Below are 16,133 nucleotides of genomic sequence, written 5' to 3' on the forward strand. Positions count from 1 at the left end.
GACAGCTTGTCTGGTGACATCAGGACACGCGAGGACAGAGGAGGGATAACACGAAATAGCGGGGTACTTTTTCCCTGAGCCGTATCTGCGGTACGCCGCCGATCTCATGTATGTGTGCGCAGTTGTGGCTATGGCTGTCGTCACCGTCGTTGTTAATGTAGTGGTTGTTGTTGTCGCCGTCCTGCTCTTTTGTCGCAAGAACAGACCGTCCTTTTCTTGGCCTGTTTCTTGGCCTTCGCTTCCCAAAAAGACCAATGAGACGGCAGTGGCCGTATTCTCTGAATTAGCTTCTCCGCATCATCCTCTACCTTCTGCACTGGAGGACCGGCCAAGAAACCTAGGTACAGGCCGAAACCCCGCGGTCAGGCAGAGGGCGGGCCCCTCTGTGGAGGGCATATACTCATAGAGTACAATACAGGACAGGTAGTTTCTCAAAATCAACTCCTTCCGACTTTCCGCCCTTATTCACTACAGTCGTCCATAACTTGCACCAACACAGCTGCGCCAACTCGTACCGTCCCTATGGCGAATGAGGACATAAGCTCGGAATATGCTGCTTTCGAGCTATCCTGCGAAAACTTGTGTCAAATAATTGACGTAAACGTGACTGGTCATGGCAAGGATTGCAGGACGTATCGCACCGATGGTAGGGCCGTGCAGCGCTAGCGTCGACACAAACAGTCTAAGCGTTACGTTAAGCGTCTAACGTTAGAACTAGAGCCGAGTTGACTACACGGTATTACATAAAACTTAAAGCTAAAGAATTGGCGATGAATAGGTAGAGTGTCTATGTAATAAGGAAAGTTTCTCAATAAAATGGGTATAACGGAGACCTCGCTATACTGCTGACTACCAATAAAGCATATATTTGAACCTATGGTTAGTGTTAAAATAGCTAATTCTCGATTCTAAGATCAGTATGAAAAACGTTACCCTTAGCAACATACCTTTTATCACACTAAAGAGGCCACCGTACGCAGAACTGCGGTGACGACCTGCATTGAAGTGGCCGTTGGTTATGTTTTGCTACCCGCATACGGCTAGCCGTATCTGTAGTATAAACTTGTTAGCTCCGCCTTTGAGCATTGCATGATTATTATAATTTTATTGACGTAATGACTGGGTGTATAGAGCATCATACCCAGAACGAGGAGGTTTCAGGCTCGCGTCGCAGCTGAGAACCTAGCAATTTCTCTAAACTACTTGACTACTTCTATACAATTTTAGCTTATGATGTAGATACGTCTTACCTGAGTGAGTATCATATCTTGTACAAGTCATATATTTGGGACTAGTTCGTAGCGTGTCACAAATCTTATCGTTAATTCTGAAATCTGTACGCCGAAGGATTTAGGCCCTAACAAAATAGAGATCTTGCTTTAAGGTTACCGGCTGAAATGAAGATGACGCTGCTGCAAGCCACGGCTCTTTTGGAACATAGCTCATCGAGTGGTTACTTAATGGAATTAAGTTAAAACAGGCAAACATAAATAATTCGGGTATAAATACTTCAAGAAAATAATGGCAAGTTTTATTATTTGCTTAAGAACATTACTAAAGTTAGTCAGATCGATTACATTCGAAAATATTCTTAGTGGGATACGGCGGATTATTGTGGTAACGATTGCGGCATGGGTCTATCTCCGTAGCGATTCATCAGTCGATACATTTTGGTACTTTATGAAATTGACGACAACAGAAAAAACATACTTTCTCTAGCTAAACGCTGAATCCTTTTAGCATTAAGAACTTGGTGATGGGCGAGTCCGGTAATAATGTTAGTTTTTCTTTTTAGCTAAACAAATGTTTCCTATTAACCAAAATCGGGTATTCCTTTTACACAAAAGTATATCATACCAAAAAGAAGGTATCTTTTGCTAAAGCAATTAGTTTCTTATCAGGTGGCAATTAATATCGAGCTTGCCATCTGGCATTGAAAATGTTACTTGAAAAATCATTAACTTCGAAAATTGGACAGGCACGGGTAAGGTAGAACTAGTTATTTATAACTTATTTATTTTTAAATTTTATCTTTGTCACAGCAACACGAGCTAAATTATCGACACAAGATCCCGTTTAAACGTACAGTTTGATCAAGGTAGCTTGTAATACACTTCGATGAAGATGTAGATTGCTTCACGCTGGATTTCCATTCCGGAGAACGGAATCGAACACGTGGACACAACACACTGTATAAAATCTATCGTGACGCGAAAGTCCTGAAATCAGACTAATTAACACGATACATATCTTCACTCATTCAAAGGAGATAGGCTGTTTTAGAAGGTGTAAAGTGCATCGATGCACATATTTTTGTAACCTCGCCAACTGCTTCAAACTGGTTTGATACAATGGGGAAGCTCTTGAGGCACGACCAGCTGCTATCTCACGAGATGCACTCTTGCTGAGGACGTGTCAGTGTTTTGGCTTGCGCTGCTACCAGCTGTTCACTCTAAGAGAAGTTAAATTTATACCTTCGTTAACTGCAAAACCAGTTATAACTTAGATAAGATTTAAGAAACAACAGGGGCAAAAAGTTCATTTTTAAAATTTAGTAAGCTTTTCTGTCAACACGTATCCTTGTTTTGACGTACCCAGTTTAGGGTAAACAGCGGACGTTGTCTAGCCTAGAGTTGAGGATGCTCTTTGATATCTGCCAAGTTTGTACACATTGATTTCTTCTTCTTCTTCATAGATGCTTCACTTCAGTTGAACCGTTCACACTGACCAAATGGCGTAATAGTATGCTAAAATTAATTACATAACGAATAACATATAATTTTTACTATTGATGAAATTTCATTTTTACGACGACAAACGAAGTTTATCAAAAAAAAAAATAGGCAACAATTACTTTACTACTATTACTACTATACTTACAGAAGTCTAAGTAAATATTCAAGCTGTGTAATGTTACTTCGTCAAGATTTAACAGCAGACAGCGAGATAAACGATTATCTATTCTTAAGCGTCTGACAAACTATTGCTAGATTTACCGATCTAATAACAGATCGAAAACCATGTCCTTTCAACAACTGAATATTCTACAGAAGTCTGAAATCTGAGAGGCCGATTCGTATCTGATTCTAGTGAAAGAAATAGAAAAAAAAAAAAAAAAAAAAACAATTAACTGTTTGTGCTACAAGTATTACACGTAAATGCTACACGATTTACGCGTATGAGAAATTTTTAATTATATCTAGTACGGAGGATATTTAGATTTCCTATACTTAGCTTGCTGCGAGTGTTAATTTTTATCTTTGCTAAATATAATTTGAGTCTTTATGTCTCGCAATTCTCACATGCTACAGACAACGTTATAGAGAGTGAACTTTTTTTACTAAAAAGACAGGTAAATATTTATATTTGATGAAGATCTGAACTCGAACAACGTGAAATTGTACGCAGTAGCTTGAGCTGTGGCACTTGTTAGACGCCTGAACGGATTTGTTAGGGAAGTAGTGTAAACGAAGAAAAACAATGAATCGATTAGCCAGTAGAAAATGGCGAGAAATGGCAGTCGTGTGAAGATGTCAATCAACGCTTAGTTACTAAGCGAATTCCACGTTCTCAATGGCGAACAATGCAACGCAGTGCGCCCGCGTAGGCGCCCCCAAGAAAAACGGGTGTGGGTTGAAGTCACGGATGGCGGCGGTGCTGCTGCTGCTGCTGCTGCTTGTCCTTTTTAAAAACAAGGAACGAACGAACAACGCGAAAGACAGGGCACCGGAAGTGACTGCAGATATTAGTGCATAGTGAGTCGTGATACGGCAAGTGTACCATACAGAATACGATTCATCTCAGAAAAGATCACTTGGCCGGACTAACCAACGCGATTATCTATCCAGCCTACGCAATTAATCGTGTGTTGAGTTCCAAACTGCTGGTTAAATATACGAGCGTGTTTACGGAAAGCGTTCGCGTAATCGTTAGAAGCATAGTCTCTGGTTCGAGATTTATGTATCTTACTCAAATCTTGCTCACTACAGAATTGTAGGCCTCGCGCACGGAGCGAAGACAGACGGAATGACGGTAGGTTCACATGCGTAGCGAGCGGGGCACGTGCCATCCACGCCGCAAAATGCATGTTCAGCAAGAGCGTGCTTTGAGATAAGTGCAAAAAAATCACGATGAAGAACAGCCATAGCTACATGTGTGCCATTAGCGAACAGGACCGTGTATTAGGAGCCGTCGAAGGCACTAGCACGCCAAGTGGTGGTGTTGAGGGTAATAGGCAATGGAAACGGGTTAAAAAATGTTACCTTTTTAACTGACTATGTACAAAGATGTCATACAGAAAGATCCATGAAATGACGACAGGTGGAGCTAACAATTGACGTGCCGTCATTTACTAGCTCATCAAGCTTCGCCTGAGAAAGACATTGTCCGTTGAATTTCTGAGTTTTATTTGAGAAAGTTGAAAAGCTCTAAAGCGAGTAGAGCAGATAGCAGCGAGTCTTTCGAGCAACGAGTGGCGCGGAGTAGCTGCAGTAAATGGAAGCAAATAGTAAAAGTAAGCATCGGTTCAGAGAGTACGTGAACGTTGTTAAAGTAACTATGTCCCCGAATCGCAATACAGAGCAGGAGCTTGCCACTCTGTTGAAGAGCGCTGTGTCAATGCCAGATGCAGTTTTTCAAACGAACGGAGAGTGGTCGAGATTTGTGGGGAGAACTTCGGAAGTTTTTCTCAAGCAGAGGCAAGCGAGTGAGAGAAGGGGCTGGAAAAAAAATCGTATAACAAGTAAACTTAAACGCTGAATAGCGTGAGCAAGGGAAAACCGTGACACAAAGTAAGTATCGAGAACAGAGAGACGACTGCCGCATGGAAAAGAAATTTCATCTACCCAGGATCGATAACATTCCGCGAATTGTTGTGTTGTAGCTTATTGTTCGTATGGTACGGAGAGTGTGAGGCTACGTTTGAGATGCGCAGACAACAAATAAACGAGAACAGAACAAAATCATCATAGAACATAATCGTTCTTCGTATTCTCAAAATAGCCAAACGAGCTGCGGAGTTCGGCCTTGTTTTCAGTTTCTAGAGTCATGGTGCCAGCGCTCATTTGGTTAGCTCTTTTAAACAATGCCGTCACTTCTCACGTGCCCCCATAAAATAAGCTCGGTAGTGATCCGCTGTTGTTCTGCCGTTTGTTTGGAGCCGGTCCTTCTGAGTGTTGTTCAGTGTCTTCTCGATGCTACGTGCCCATCTTGACAGTCGGAAGGCAAACAATGCCTTACCGTGTCGTATCCTTCGTCACGTCAAGACGATCATCCGCGTTCTGTTCCTCTGAAGCATGGCGCCTCCAGCCCTTGCTCCTTGAAGTATATATATATATATATAGATGCATTTCTTAAATGTTCCACAAATACAGACTTTCAATAAGCACGTGTGTCGAATGACGAAAATAACGAAGTGCGATAGCGGCGAGTATGACATACATGGCACGGGCTAGCCAATGAAAAAATAGTATCTTGTAGTTGGGGAAGAACTACGACAGGAGCCGGCGTCACAGAATTGGACGCTTTACGCGATGAAAACCGCGCGATGATTATTGAGGTATAGAAGGTTACATTTGCGAAGTGTTGGAAATCAATCTTGGCGCATCTGCCTTGTTGTATATATATATATATGTGTATATATATATATATACACGTAAGTAGAACCACAAACAGTTGTCTCGTAAGGCGATACTGGAACGAAAGCTAGCTAAGTGCGAATCAAATGTCGGACCAAGTTGAGTGTTGGGATATATATAAATGGAACGATAATATTTTCTGTCGTAAAAAGCTCTGCCCTACCAACGTAGTGGTCAATGATATGCTCGACAGATACACACAACTTGTGGATGGATTGCGGAAACTATATATTAAATATAAGCCTCTGAGCTCTAAATTCACTACTCGGCACACCAAACTGACTGACCAGGCATTTCTGCCACATTACTCTATGTTCCCTGTCAACAACCCTTGACAACAATTCTCCATGAGCTTTTTTATTAGAAATAGTCATTGATGATCTCTTAAGTAACTGCGCTAATAATGTTATGTTACCTACAGTCATAAAATACAAAGCTTATTTGGTGCCTATCTTATCCCAAAGCGCGTTCATAATGTTTTGGGGATAAAACGCTCGGCATAAAAAACGTTGTTCTTTGTACTAAGCAAATTTAGGGCGAAATAAAGTAGCAACCACGAAGATGATACCGAGTTACGTATTCCCTTTCGATTACAGACATTACTTGTTTTGAACTTACTTTATTTTTGCTTCGGCACGACTCATATTTGGTAAAAGTAAAAATGTCGTTAACCGGTTCAACAAAAAATGTATGCAACTCTGTAACTCTTATGTCGCGCACGATTGGGTATAAATTTATATTAAAAAAAAAAAAAAAACAATAAAAAGCAATAGCAGCTGTAATCTAAATCTGCTCCAAGGATTAGGTATTTTTTTATTTTTCATTTTTTTCATTCATTTTTTTAATGTATTGACGATTATATGTCGATGTCCACGACTTTTTTTTAGCGGAACATCATGTTCAGCCAAACTGTAATACTGAAATGTACTGGTGGATGGCGATCGAAATTACATAAACCACTATTTTAAAATGTGTTTGTGGTAAAACAACATAATACGGGTTGTATATGAACGTTTTTATATGGCAAAGGACTCATTAAGCGTCATTAGGCCAAATATGTTCCAGTCTTCTCCACGAATGAAGATATATCCTAACACTCATCTGCTGATTATGCAGTATAATGCTACCATTTTAGGATCACTTCTCACTGTACTCCTGTCAATAAAAGCACTTCCTGTGTGTATCCCAGGACGATGCAGAGCCGAAGCTTTTGGATGTGATCGCTGTTACCGTTGTGGCCGCTGCTGCTGCTGCCATCGCCGTTTCTCAAGGCTACTGAAATTTAGTTATCTTGCATCAAAGAGCACGTTAACTCTGTTATCTGTCATTAATTCCGAGGATTATTTCATCGATTCTGTGTCATGTCACGTGGACGCGGGCTCGTCAATTGCACGCACGAACATGCCGAGACCCAGTACAGGAAAAAGAAAAGGGAGCTTAATTATATTGCCGTTTTTATTATAACAGTATTATAATATCGATCTTTATCATGTCGCTGTTAGTCTTATCGGTTTTTCCGTAATGCTTTTCTTTCCAACCTTCAGTTTCTGAAAGTGCCTGGCATCGGCGTATCCCCAGAGGCAAATATTTGTTCAATGTTTTTGGTGCCCTTCCTCAATTTTTCTAAGAGTTCTGGCGCATTTTTTTTGACACAGTAGGCTCTCTGCCTCGATCTCTCGGTCCTATTTCAGCTGTTATCGATTACAAACTTGGTAGCTGTGAAGAGTTGTGGTCTTTCCATCATTAAAACGTGTACACTGCATTAGTTGACGAGAAGGTATGTATGGGTGAAACCAGAACGCCCTGTGGCTTCAATCGAAAAACGACGATGAAGGTCGCTTATGTCATAATTAAGACGTACTTAATATTACTGTTTTTCACAACTACAAAACATTCAATCAATACACACGGTGATATTAGCTTATTATTGTCGTGCGCTAATATTTTAAAAACATTTGATTTTTAGCACTTTCAGTTATTTCTTTGAAATCAGTGTTAAAAGACCCACTGTATAAAGTGGTCCAACAGCGACGAAAACTTCAGAAGCTAGAGGGTTCCGGAATATCTCTCCAGGGTGATCAAACGAAATAGAGGATTAAAAGTAATCCGACCTTGCAGGACCCCTATCTGTCTAATCGAAATTTTACAGATGACTATGGAGTGCGCTATTCCTAACAGGAATGATATTGGCCGCCTAGAAAAAATGAAGTTTTCGAGCAAATTTAAAATCTAGTTAAAGAGATAATTACACTTATCGCTTCCATGGTCGCAAATCAGTTTATGCGTATACAGGTTAGTATCTTAATGTAGTCAATCTTCGCTAAAGTTAATTTATGATGAATTGTACAGTATCCGTAAGCTGTTCCAAGTTCCATGCGTCCGAACGGCACCGTAATGTTGTCTACAATGTGGCATATATTTTCAGCGGTGATATGACACGTATGAAAGATTAACCGGTGAGGTCTACGGCAAATGATAATACGTATGGATGTCACATATACACAGCACATCTAACTCCGTAGCCATCAGCAGACTCTGCCGAAACTGCACATTGTACAAGTATGATGAAATTTACATATTTAAACGAAAACATGGAAGCTTATTGAAGTACAGTTTTGTTACGAACACAATTTTTATGGACTTCATTTTCGTAATTTTTTCCCGATAAGAAGTACACCTTACAGCCCCTACACCCGAAATTTCGGTTTCTTAAAACGGTTATTTCCGGAATTCTGGTAATAATAAATGCGTGATATTTTAAATCCGTTATAAAGCATATATTTGGAAAGTGACTAGGCTTGTTACTATAAATAACATGCGTCTTCATGAATGGCTTTCTGGAAAATTGACATGTTCCAGCATATTTTGGCACCGCGCAGTACAGGATCAGAGATCAAAGTAAAATTCATCGTTCTGTAGCTCTGATAATGACCACTCGAAACGTCAACTTAATCCGTTAGTGGAATTAGTAGAAATTCAGCCTTACCAAGAAACTATAAAATAAGCACCACAGGATTCTCAGAGCATCGGAAATAACATTAACAAGCAATGCCGAAAAGCTGCCTAAAAATAAAAGCCGCTTGACCAATATTCGGGATACTTTATATTGGATACTATATATGTTGTACACGATTATTATCCACTGTGCTATATATACTACGTTGCTACACTCAGGACTGTCAGTTTAATATAAATGCAAAATGTTCTCCTGTGGTACTCCACATTTAGCATGGTCATCAAGTTGACCCTGAAGCTGTCTTGACCACTAATCTTTTCCAGGATTTGAACTTGGAAAAACCTCACGCAATTAATATTATTGCTTGGACTTTATGTTCGGAATAAAAACAACGCACATATGTTATTACTGTTAGTAGTATTAACGTTATGCGGATAGATTTGCAGTAACGACTTATTGATTTCAGAAAATTTGTCACTAGGCACGACTATGGGCCAGTAACCCAATGCCAACAATGATACTTGGTATTTTTCTTAGAGGTCAAGTACACGTTTGCATCTACTTCTCTCATTAGCGGCAGCGCATACCATGTTCAATAAACTAAAAACATTACCTTTCTTGAGGATTAGTTCCTAATACGAACCTGGAGGAAGACCTACGTTAAAGTCACAGGACTATCATCCACTTTACATGTGTTAACAACCGAAATATTAGTATATCGCTTTACTGAAAATCACTTTCTCTGCAAGGAGTGGCGGAACAAAGATTCAGCCGAAATTGTTTCAGTTCGATCCCGCTTACCTTCACACAGCTTCATGTCAATCCTCGTCATTCTTCGAAAATGTTCCGTGTACAACTGTACTATTCTATATAAATGATCAAATCACTTTAAAATTGACTAAGAGAGCAGACTTTTGGTGAAGAAATGACGACTACAACGATTACTGCTCCAGCAGCATTCGTTACGTGTCGCGCAGTGCGACGACACAAGTGGGGTAGCACTGTCGCTTCGTAATGCGAAAGGAGACAATGAATACTCGATTAGGATCCGTAAAACGCCACAAAGGATTTTATTATCGTTCGATGTACATCGCACTATTTCCTATGTCAATCGTCTGTTGCTAGGTGTACTGCTATTTGCTTTTAAGCGGGAACAGGTACAGAGTCTGAGTGGTAGCGATGAACTTCACAACGACGATGGCCGTTCTGGGCGAAAAGCTCCAAGCATTCAATTAGCCACGTCACCAGCTTGCGCATCGAATGCGTAGCTGTCATACAAGCTATAACGACAGCATAACTTCGAAATTTACTAGTGAAGAAAATGGCGCAAACGATTTCGTGAAGAGCAACTATTGAGCTAATCAACCATGTCAGGGAGGTTGATCTTGCTGATCAGGGAGGATATCAAGCTGATCTTGGTAACAATACAGTCAATTATATAGGCTGTTCTAAAGTGTATAAGTAGTTTAGGCGGTTAGAACTTCAGATTTGATGCACAGATAATTATTATTTGAATTAAAAAGAAAATTGTACCTTCTATAATAGATGCTCATTACCGTCCTTGTCGATACGGTGGTGTTAGTTCAAAATGGAACTGGGGCTCTAAAATCTTCAGTCACGCTCCTTAGCTAATTTTAGAACAATTTATTAACGCTGTTATTAAGAGACGTAAGTCGCATTATTTCATTGCGTAACGTATTAGATTGTACCATCAGGCTCATTCAGGGAAGGTTTCTTGTCTTAACATTCTTCTTCAGTCTTAAAAATTAACGTATGTGCGTAACCCATGAGCGTGTCTGTGTGTACAATCGAGTTCTCAATGAAATTCGAATTCTTCTAGAAGGACAATTAGTACAAATTGAATTTTTCACTTCAGTTAAGGATTATTACATTTTATGGTAAGACTTATCGGTACACCGTTGCTGACTCATTAATATTACGGCTCTCTCAAGATTAAGAATTCCACAAGATGACTCCCTACAAAGCTTCGTAGAACTGTCAAATTTCTTTACATTTCAGGTAAATATACACGTGATTGCGACCGGTCACATTTTTGGACGATGCCATCAATATAACTAGCAACGGAATAAAATTCATTAACGTGCGTTTCTCTCTTCTTTTTTTCATAGGAACTGGTTTCATAACGGAAGAGTATGTAAGTTTTATTAGTTGTAATACCTAGTACTTAGGGCCTCTCATCATTGGTGGGAAAATACGCGTTAATCAGAAACTTCCGCTTGCGGTGGGAGCTCGTCTTAAAAATAGATTAGGGAGATTTGAGGAACCTTTACTTAGTAATAAAACCGTATCCTCTTCGCAGAGGTTACCACCAGCGGCATTGTAGTTAGTTCTCCAAATAGTTCTCTTAGCGTAGCCAATCCGCTGTGGATCGACCCGCTACACCGAACCCATGCGAAGCAAAAGCGCATAGAGATCCCCATACGGAACCTACAGTTTAATATATTTAACCTATTAAACGAAGCTTCTCAATTTTTAAATGTGTTGCTTTCGTAACCTTTAACAATAGATGTAACTGCCACCACTGATTCAAATTTTAGTTCTAGCAAGAGAAAAAGCACCAGAACCTTGTGCTCGATAAATATGTTGGAGAAACGCTGAAGATATCTACGAAGATATTTTCTGGTAGCTTCTGAAGCGACACTGCAAAATGGTCTTAGCGTCTGTCTAGGAAAGAAAACAAAATTTACGGAAAGAAGTTACGGAATATATACAGCATTCTAGCGTACTGCGGCTTTGTCATACACAAGTTAAGTAGTCGCAGCGTTACGTTATGATCATGACATAATTTTTTGTATAGATTCGCTAGTAATAATTAATAACAATTGTTCAACAAACTAATCATTGTTTTGGTTCTAGGTAACATACTTACCTGGAACTATGCAAGGTTATACCTGGCGTCTTCGCTGTTGGATCTGATTAATCGTACATGGAAAATTTTTATTCTGAAAACCGGATATGTCTAGAGTCATCAGAAACAGAATGTTTGATACATTTTCTGCTTTTTATAAACGAAGTAGAAGGCACTAACTCAAACGTCTTTGTGAAGTGTAGGCGCAATATAAACACTGAGAAAATACATCCTGGGGATATGTTGGACCTCTAAGGTAAAATATGCTTGACCTTTTCCATAGTATTAAAAAGTAGTTGGTACTACGAACAGTATCACGATGAATCAGGAATTGAGCCATTTTTATGTGGCAAGTCAGATGTATGCTGAAATGGGACGTCGTTGACTTGTGTATTCATTAACAGCAAAGCGAACCTATAAATACCATCACAAAATACACTTTTGACCAGGGCTAGCAAAATCAACTCAAATTGGATGAGTGCAAGGTATTTATAATGCCAAATGTTATTATTTGCTATTTATAAGTACCAAATGGTCGAAGGGGATTACGAAAAAACGAGGAATTTAAAAGGAAAAAAAGTCAATTTGCCCCCCGCTTGGTATTTCGAAATGGAATAAGTATAATCGAAATCATCTCTAGAGTGCTATGAACACGACCTTTAACGATACCAATTTTGCTAAGAAACGTTAACCTTGGCAAAAAGCTACATATCAACACAGTGTTTTTGTTTACACTTCTCATCGTATCTGTATTAAAGGCACACACGTGCGATGATACGGTAAATTCCAACTATGCACATTCTGGTATTTGTTGAATAAGTGATTAACATTTATTCGAAGTGTGAGCCGTGTAAATATCAACGTTGTTTCAGGTGGTATTGCTACGTGCGCGAATTTTCAAACGAGGTGTAAAACATTATCAACGGTATAGTTTATACTAGGCCTTTAAGGGCTAGTAGTTCGTCACCGCTCCAAACGTCTGGCTATTATCACAAAGGGCCTTGGTTGTCCTTCATACGCGTTCAACAAGTATATTACTCCTTCGATATGCCTTACTGTATCTTTCTTTGTAAGTTTGAGTATCGAGTGCAAGAAGTCGTAAATTTTTGTCTAACCGTAAAGGTTACTATACGCAACAGATTTTAGCATCAGTTGCCACTATCGAAGGCCACTAACGTGAATCAGTGTTATTTTTTTTTTACTTTTTTTTTTTTTTTTTTATAAGCTGCGCTTGTCTAATCTATTTAGGTAAATTCTGAGTCTAAAGTCCTCCTCATCCTAATAACAACAAGCACGTGTACAGTTAGGGCTGTCTACAATAGCCATGCAAATAGAATAGAAAAGTTCTTGATTCATCGATACAGAACACAAGAAGGAATTAATTTGTATAATTTTAATATCACATAATAAATAACTGCGGTGCATATTATATTTATAGTGTAGTATTCACTATATACCAACCTAACTATCTAGCGAGAAAACATACAACCGAAGGCGCGAAGCTGTTAGCTACGTGTATAAACGACTCCAACCTTTCTACCGAACCAGGCCAAAGCATGCAGCGTAAAAGGATAGAATCAATCTATTAAATCTCGGCACTTGCTATCGAAAAAGCTTCGCGTCAGTTATACAGATCTACCTTAAACCAATTGAGTCAAGGTATCTTCAGCATTAATCAGCGCATTAATGGACCACAATCATTGTCAAATCCTGCAGTGTGACAATCCAATGGCCAGTGATGTTATAAACAGAGCCAGCGTCTAACAGAAACAGCTTCATCACATCAGGAGCATGCGTCCATCGACATAGTCAGCACAGCCCACGTGCCACTAACAGTAGAAAAAATCAGTGTGATACTTTGAAGATACCCACTAACCCCGACAAAGTCCCAGCCAAGTTAGCACTACAGGAAGACGAGTGTGCTTTAGCACTAGGTAAGGAAAAGATACTGCCAATATGGCACAACCCCCGCCAATATAGAACAACTAAAGCAATACGATCGAACTTAGACATTGTCGTCAACGAATCGTCAGTCAAAAGCTTTTCTCAGTTGTGTTCTTCAAAGCACTTGGGGAGCCTAAAAATCTTCACCAAAACAATCGGCCTTCAAATTACCCATTAAACCTGTACATGGTGCAAGTAACGAGATCGAACGGTAAAAATGTATTTCTAAAAAAAAAACTGAATATCGAGCACACGATGCTGAGGGGAAATAGCGATTTATAAACGCTGGACTCCGCCACGGCTCGCGTAATTGGAAAGTAAGTAAAAAGGCTAAGAACAACTACATTAATCTCACTGAGCAATACTGTAAGCTGTACGGTAGACAGTGCTCCTTACATAGAAGCGTCGAAACTTTCTTTTGTTTACTCTAATAGTTGGCAAAAATTAGTAGACAAGGGCCTCTTGCCGGAGGGTAGCGCCTGCATTTAGGTCAACTGTAACGAGAATCTATTCGAACTTTTGACATTTAATGGTCAACCAGCCGACGTATAACGAAATGGCCGAAAAGATGAGCTTAACTTTACCGAACGCCATACTTAACTTACCCCACGAGCCAGGTATTTATGAAATGAAATCGAATAATGTGCTAGCATGGTCGTGAATGTGAGTATTGCAACTAGTGTGTGAAGCAAACTTTGTTCGACACAAACCACAACAGGGTAAAATTTACGCATCTGAATCGAAGTGCTGCCTACTTCATTTTTCACTCGGCCGAAGGGAGCTCGCGTCTAAAATGGAGGGTGGTGCTCTTGGAGAGAGCGTCTGGACTCCGAGGAAGCATAAGACAGCACGATCAAGCGACGTCATCTTCGAAAGGAGCCATCAATCGTTTTACGCTAGGAGAAGATTTCGACAAATGAACACGGAGAAACTAGACAGAGTTAAAGTAATAACAGAGCGAAGAGGTCGTGTCCGGCTCTGAAAATAAAGAGCGACATTGAAAAAGAGAGAGTTTCAAACGAAGTGAACGGACGCATGGTCGAAGGAAGATACACAGTTCAGAACCAGGTTATGAATAAAAAAAAACAATTCGCTTCGATTCCTACTGGACTGAAGATTTCCTAAGCGCAAAGGGAGAGCTAAGGTCACACGAATAGACTCAGTACAAGAGAAAAGCCAGAATGGAGGATGGACTGGAACGGCTCAAAGGAAAGGATGATGAAATGACAGTTCCTGCAAGTCATGGTTTCGAAGTAATATCAAACATATCCCGAACCATGGCCCAAGCTGATAAAGGGGTCCAGGGTTTAGTGGGTGAGAGTCCCACAGTACCGGACAAAGCACAGTCAATGATGTCCGGTCTGCATAATGCATTTGCCCTTAACCTCCAAAAAATAAAAAAAGTAGTAAAAACAAGTGTAGCTGAACTAGCACAAAGGTACATGCTGTAGAAGCAAAATGTGTCTTCCAACGAAAAAGGGACACGAACGAGGTTATAAAACCAGGTACGTTATGAGAGTCTTCACTCAGGTTGCCGGAAAGGATTTCTCTCCGTTTAATGTATATGCGGCCGTGTCAAAATTAGAGACGATACGCATCATTTTGGCCATAAGCGCTTATGAAAAGCCGTATAATAAACAAATAGGCATAAGAAGCGTTTACCAGAATAGCGCTATTTTTGTGATATATCTTTTTTGACCAGAACAGATACGGCGATAACAAAGACCGATACTGCAGATAAAATCAAGTCGTCATTAATCACGACACTACCTCGCCAAGAAATCCAGGAAAGCGCTAACAGATGCTGGCCTAGGAGACAGCAGCTTCTATTTTTTGAGCAAGACTTGGTATTTACGTCAACGATATGCTGATTGCAAAAGGTACTATGACGAAGCACTTTGAGTTAAAGGTGCAGCCATCGTCCTGTTTCCTGGGCATGAATTTCATCATCCATGAAAACTACGACATTACCGTACCTTAAGACAAATATATCAATAAAATGTTATAAGATTTTCGAGTGTTGGAACGTCGGCCAGCGGTTAGGCCTGCAAGTGAATGAGGAAAAGGAAGCTGACTGAGTCTGACTAAAAAGTAGCTAGTCACTAATCTCGATACCTATTTGCCCTGTTTAGACTTGACATAAATTTTATGCTGCTTTTGATTGTGGCAGGTCTGCCTTTGTCCAACTTGAGCTGAAGTGCCTCTACTATTCATCAGCTCGTTAATAGGCCGATATCTTTTATTGTGCGTATATTTAGTTAAAGAATGATACTGTTAACGCAAATTCTCAGATTGCCGACTTTGTATTTTTTTATGAATTAAATTCAAATCACTCTTCACAGGAAGATCATAGTTTTAAGAGATATCGCTAGTGTTAGCAGTTTTGTTTCGAAATGGCCCCCCAGTTTATAGCTTTTCGAGCGTCTTTAGGGACTCGCAGAAGTTGTCTACGACAATCGGTACACTGAGGAGTAGTGAATTTCTGTTGTAGAAAAAATGTAATATTTTTTTATGAATTTATTGTTCTCTAAGCTTTCTGTTCATCTACGCACAAAAAAAAAAACACAGCCTAATCACCTTCTTATCAACATTTAAGATTATTATTAGTTGTACTTATTTCACGGGCAATGATTCGTCATACTTCTCATAGTATACGCCAGCTTCACGAGTACTACAAAATGACGTGCTGGTTGCTACTGTCGCGTTCTGTTTATGCAATTCTATATAT

The 16,133-nt window shown here is 39.8% G+C and overlaps 1 long non-coding RNA gene across 4 annotated transcripts; it reads left to right on the forward strand.

Moving 5' to 3' along the window:
• The first annotated feature begins 1,240 nt into the window (after window positions 1–1,240).
• LOC111245798 (uncharacterized) lies at window positions 1,241–15,630 on the forward strand. Of its 4 annotated transcripts, none has more exons than XR_015317317.1 (5): window positions 1,241–7,928; window positions 8,062–8,195; window positions 10,612–10,693; window positions 11,470–11,717; window positions 12,334–15,630. It is a non-coding gene; the product is annotated as an uncharacterized LOC111245798 (long non-coding RNA). The 4 variants fall into 4 exon arrangements; XR_015317315.1 differs by lacking the exon at window positions 12,334–15,630 and having other exon boundaries at window positions 1,241–5,557; window positions 6,826–7,928; window positions 11,470–11,725; XR_002671494.2 differs by lacking the exon at window positions 12,334–15,630 and having other exon boundaries at window positions 11,151–11,725.
• Window positions 15,631–16,133: the final 503 nt, after the last annotated feature.

The sequence above is a fragment of the Varroa destructor genome, unplaced genomic scaffold, assembly GCF_002443255.2.
Source record: "Varroa destructor unplaced genomic scaffold, Vdes_3.0 BEIS01000001.1, whole genome shotgun sequence".
NCBI lineage: Eukaryota > Metazoa > Arthropoda > Arachnida > Mesostigmata > Varroidae > Varroa > Varroa destructor.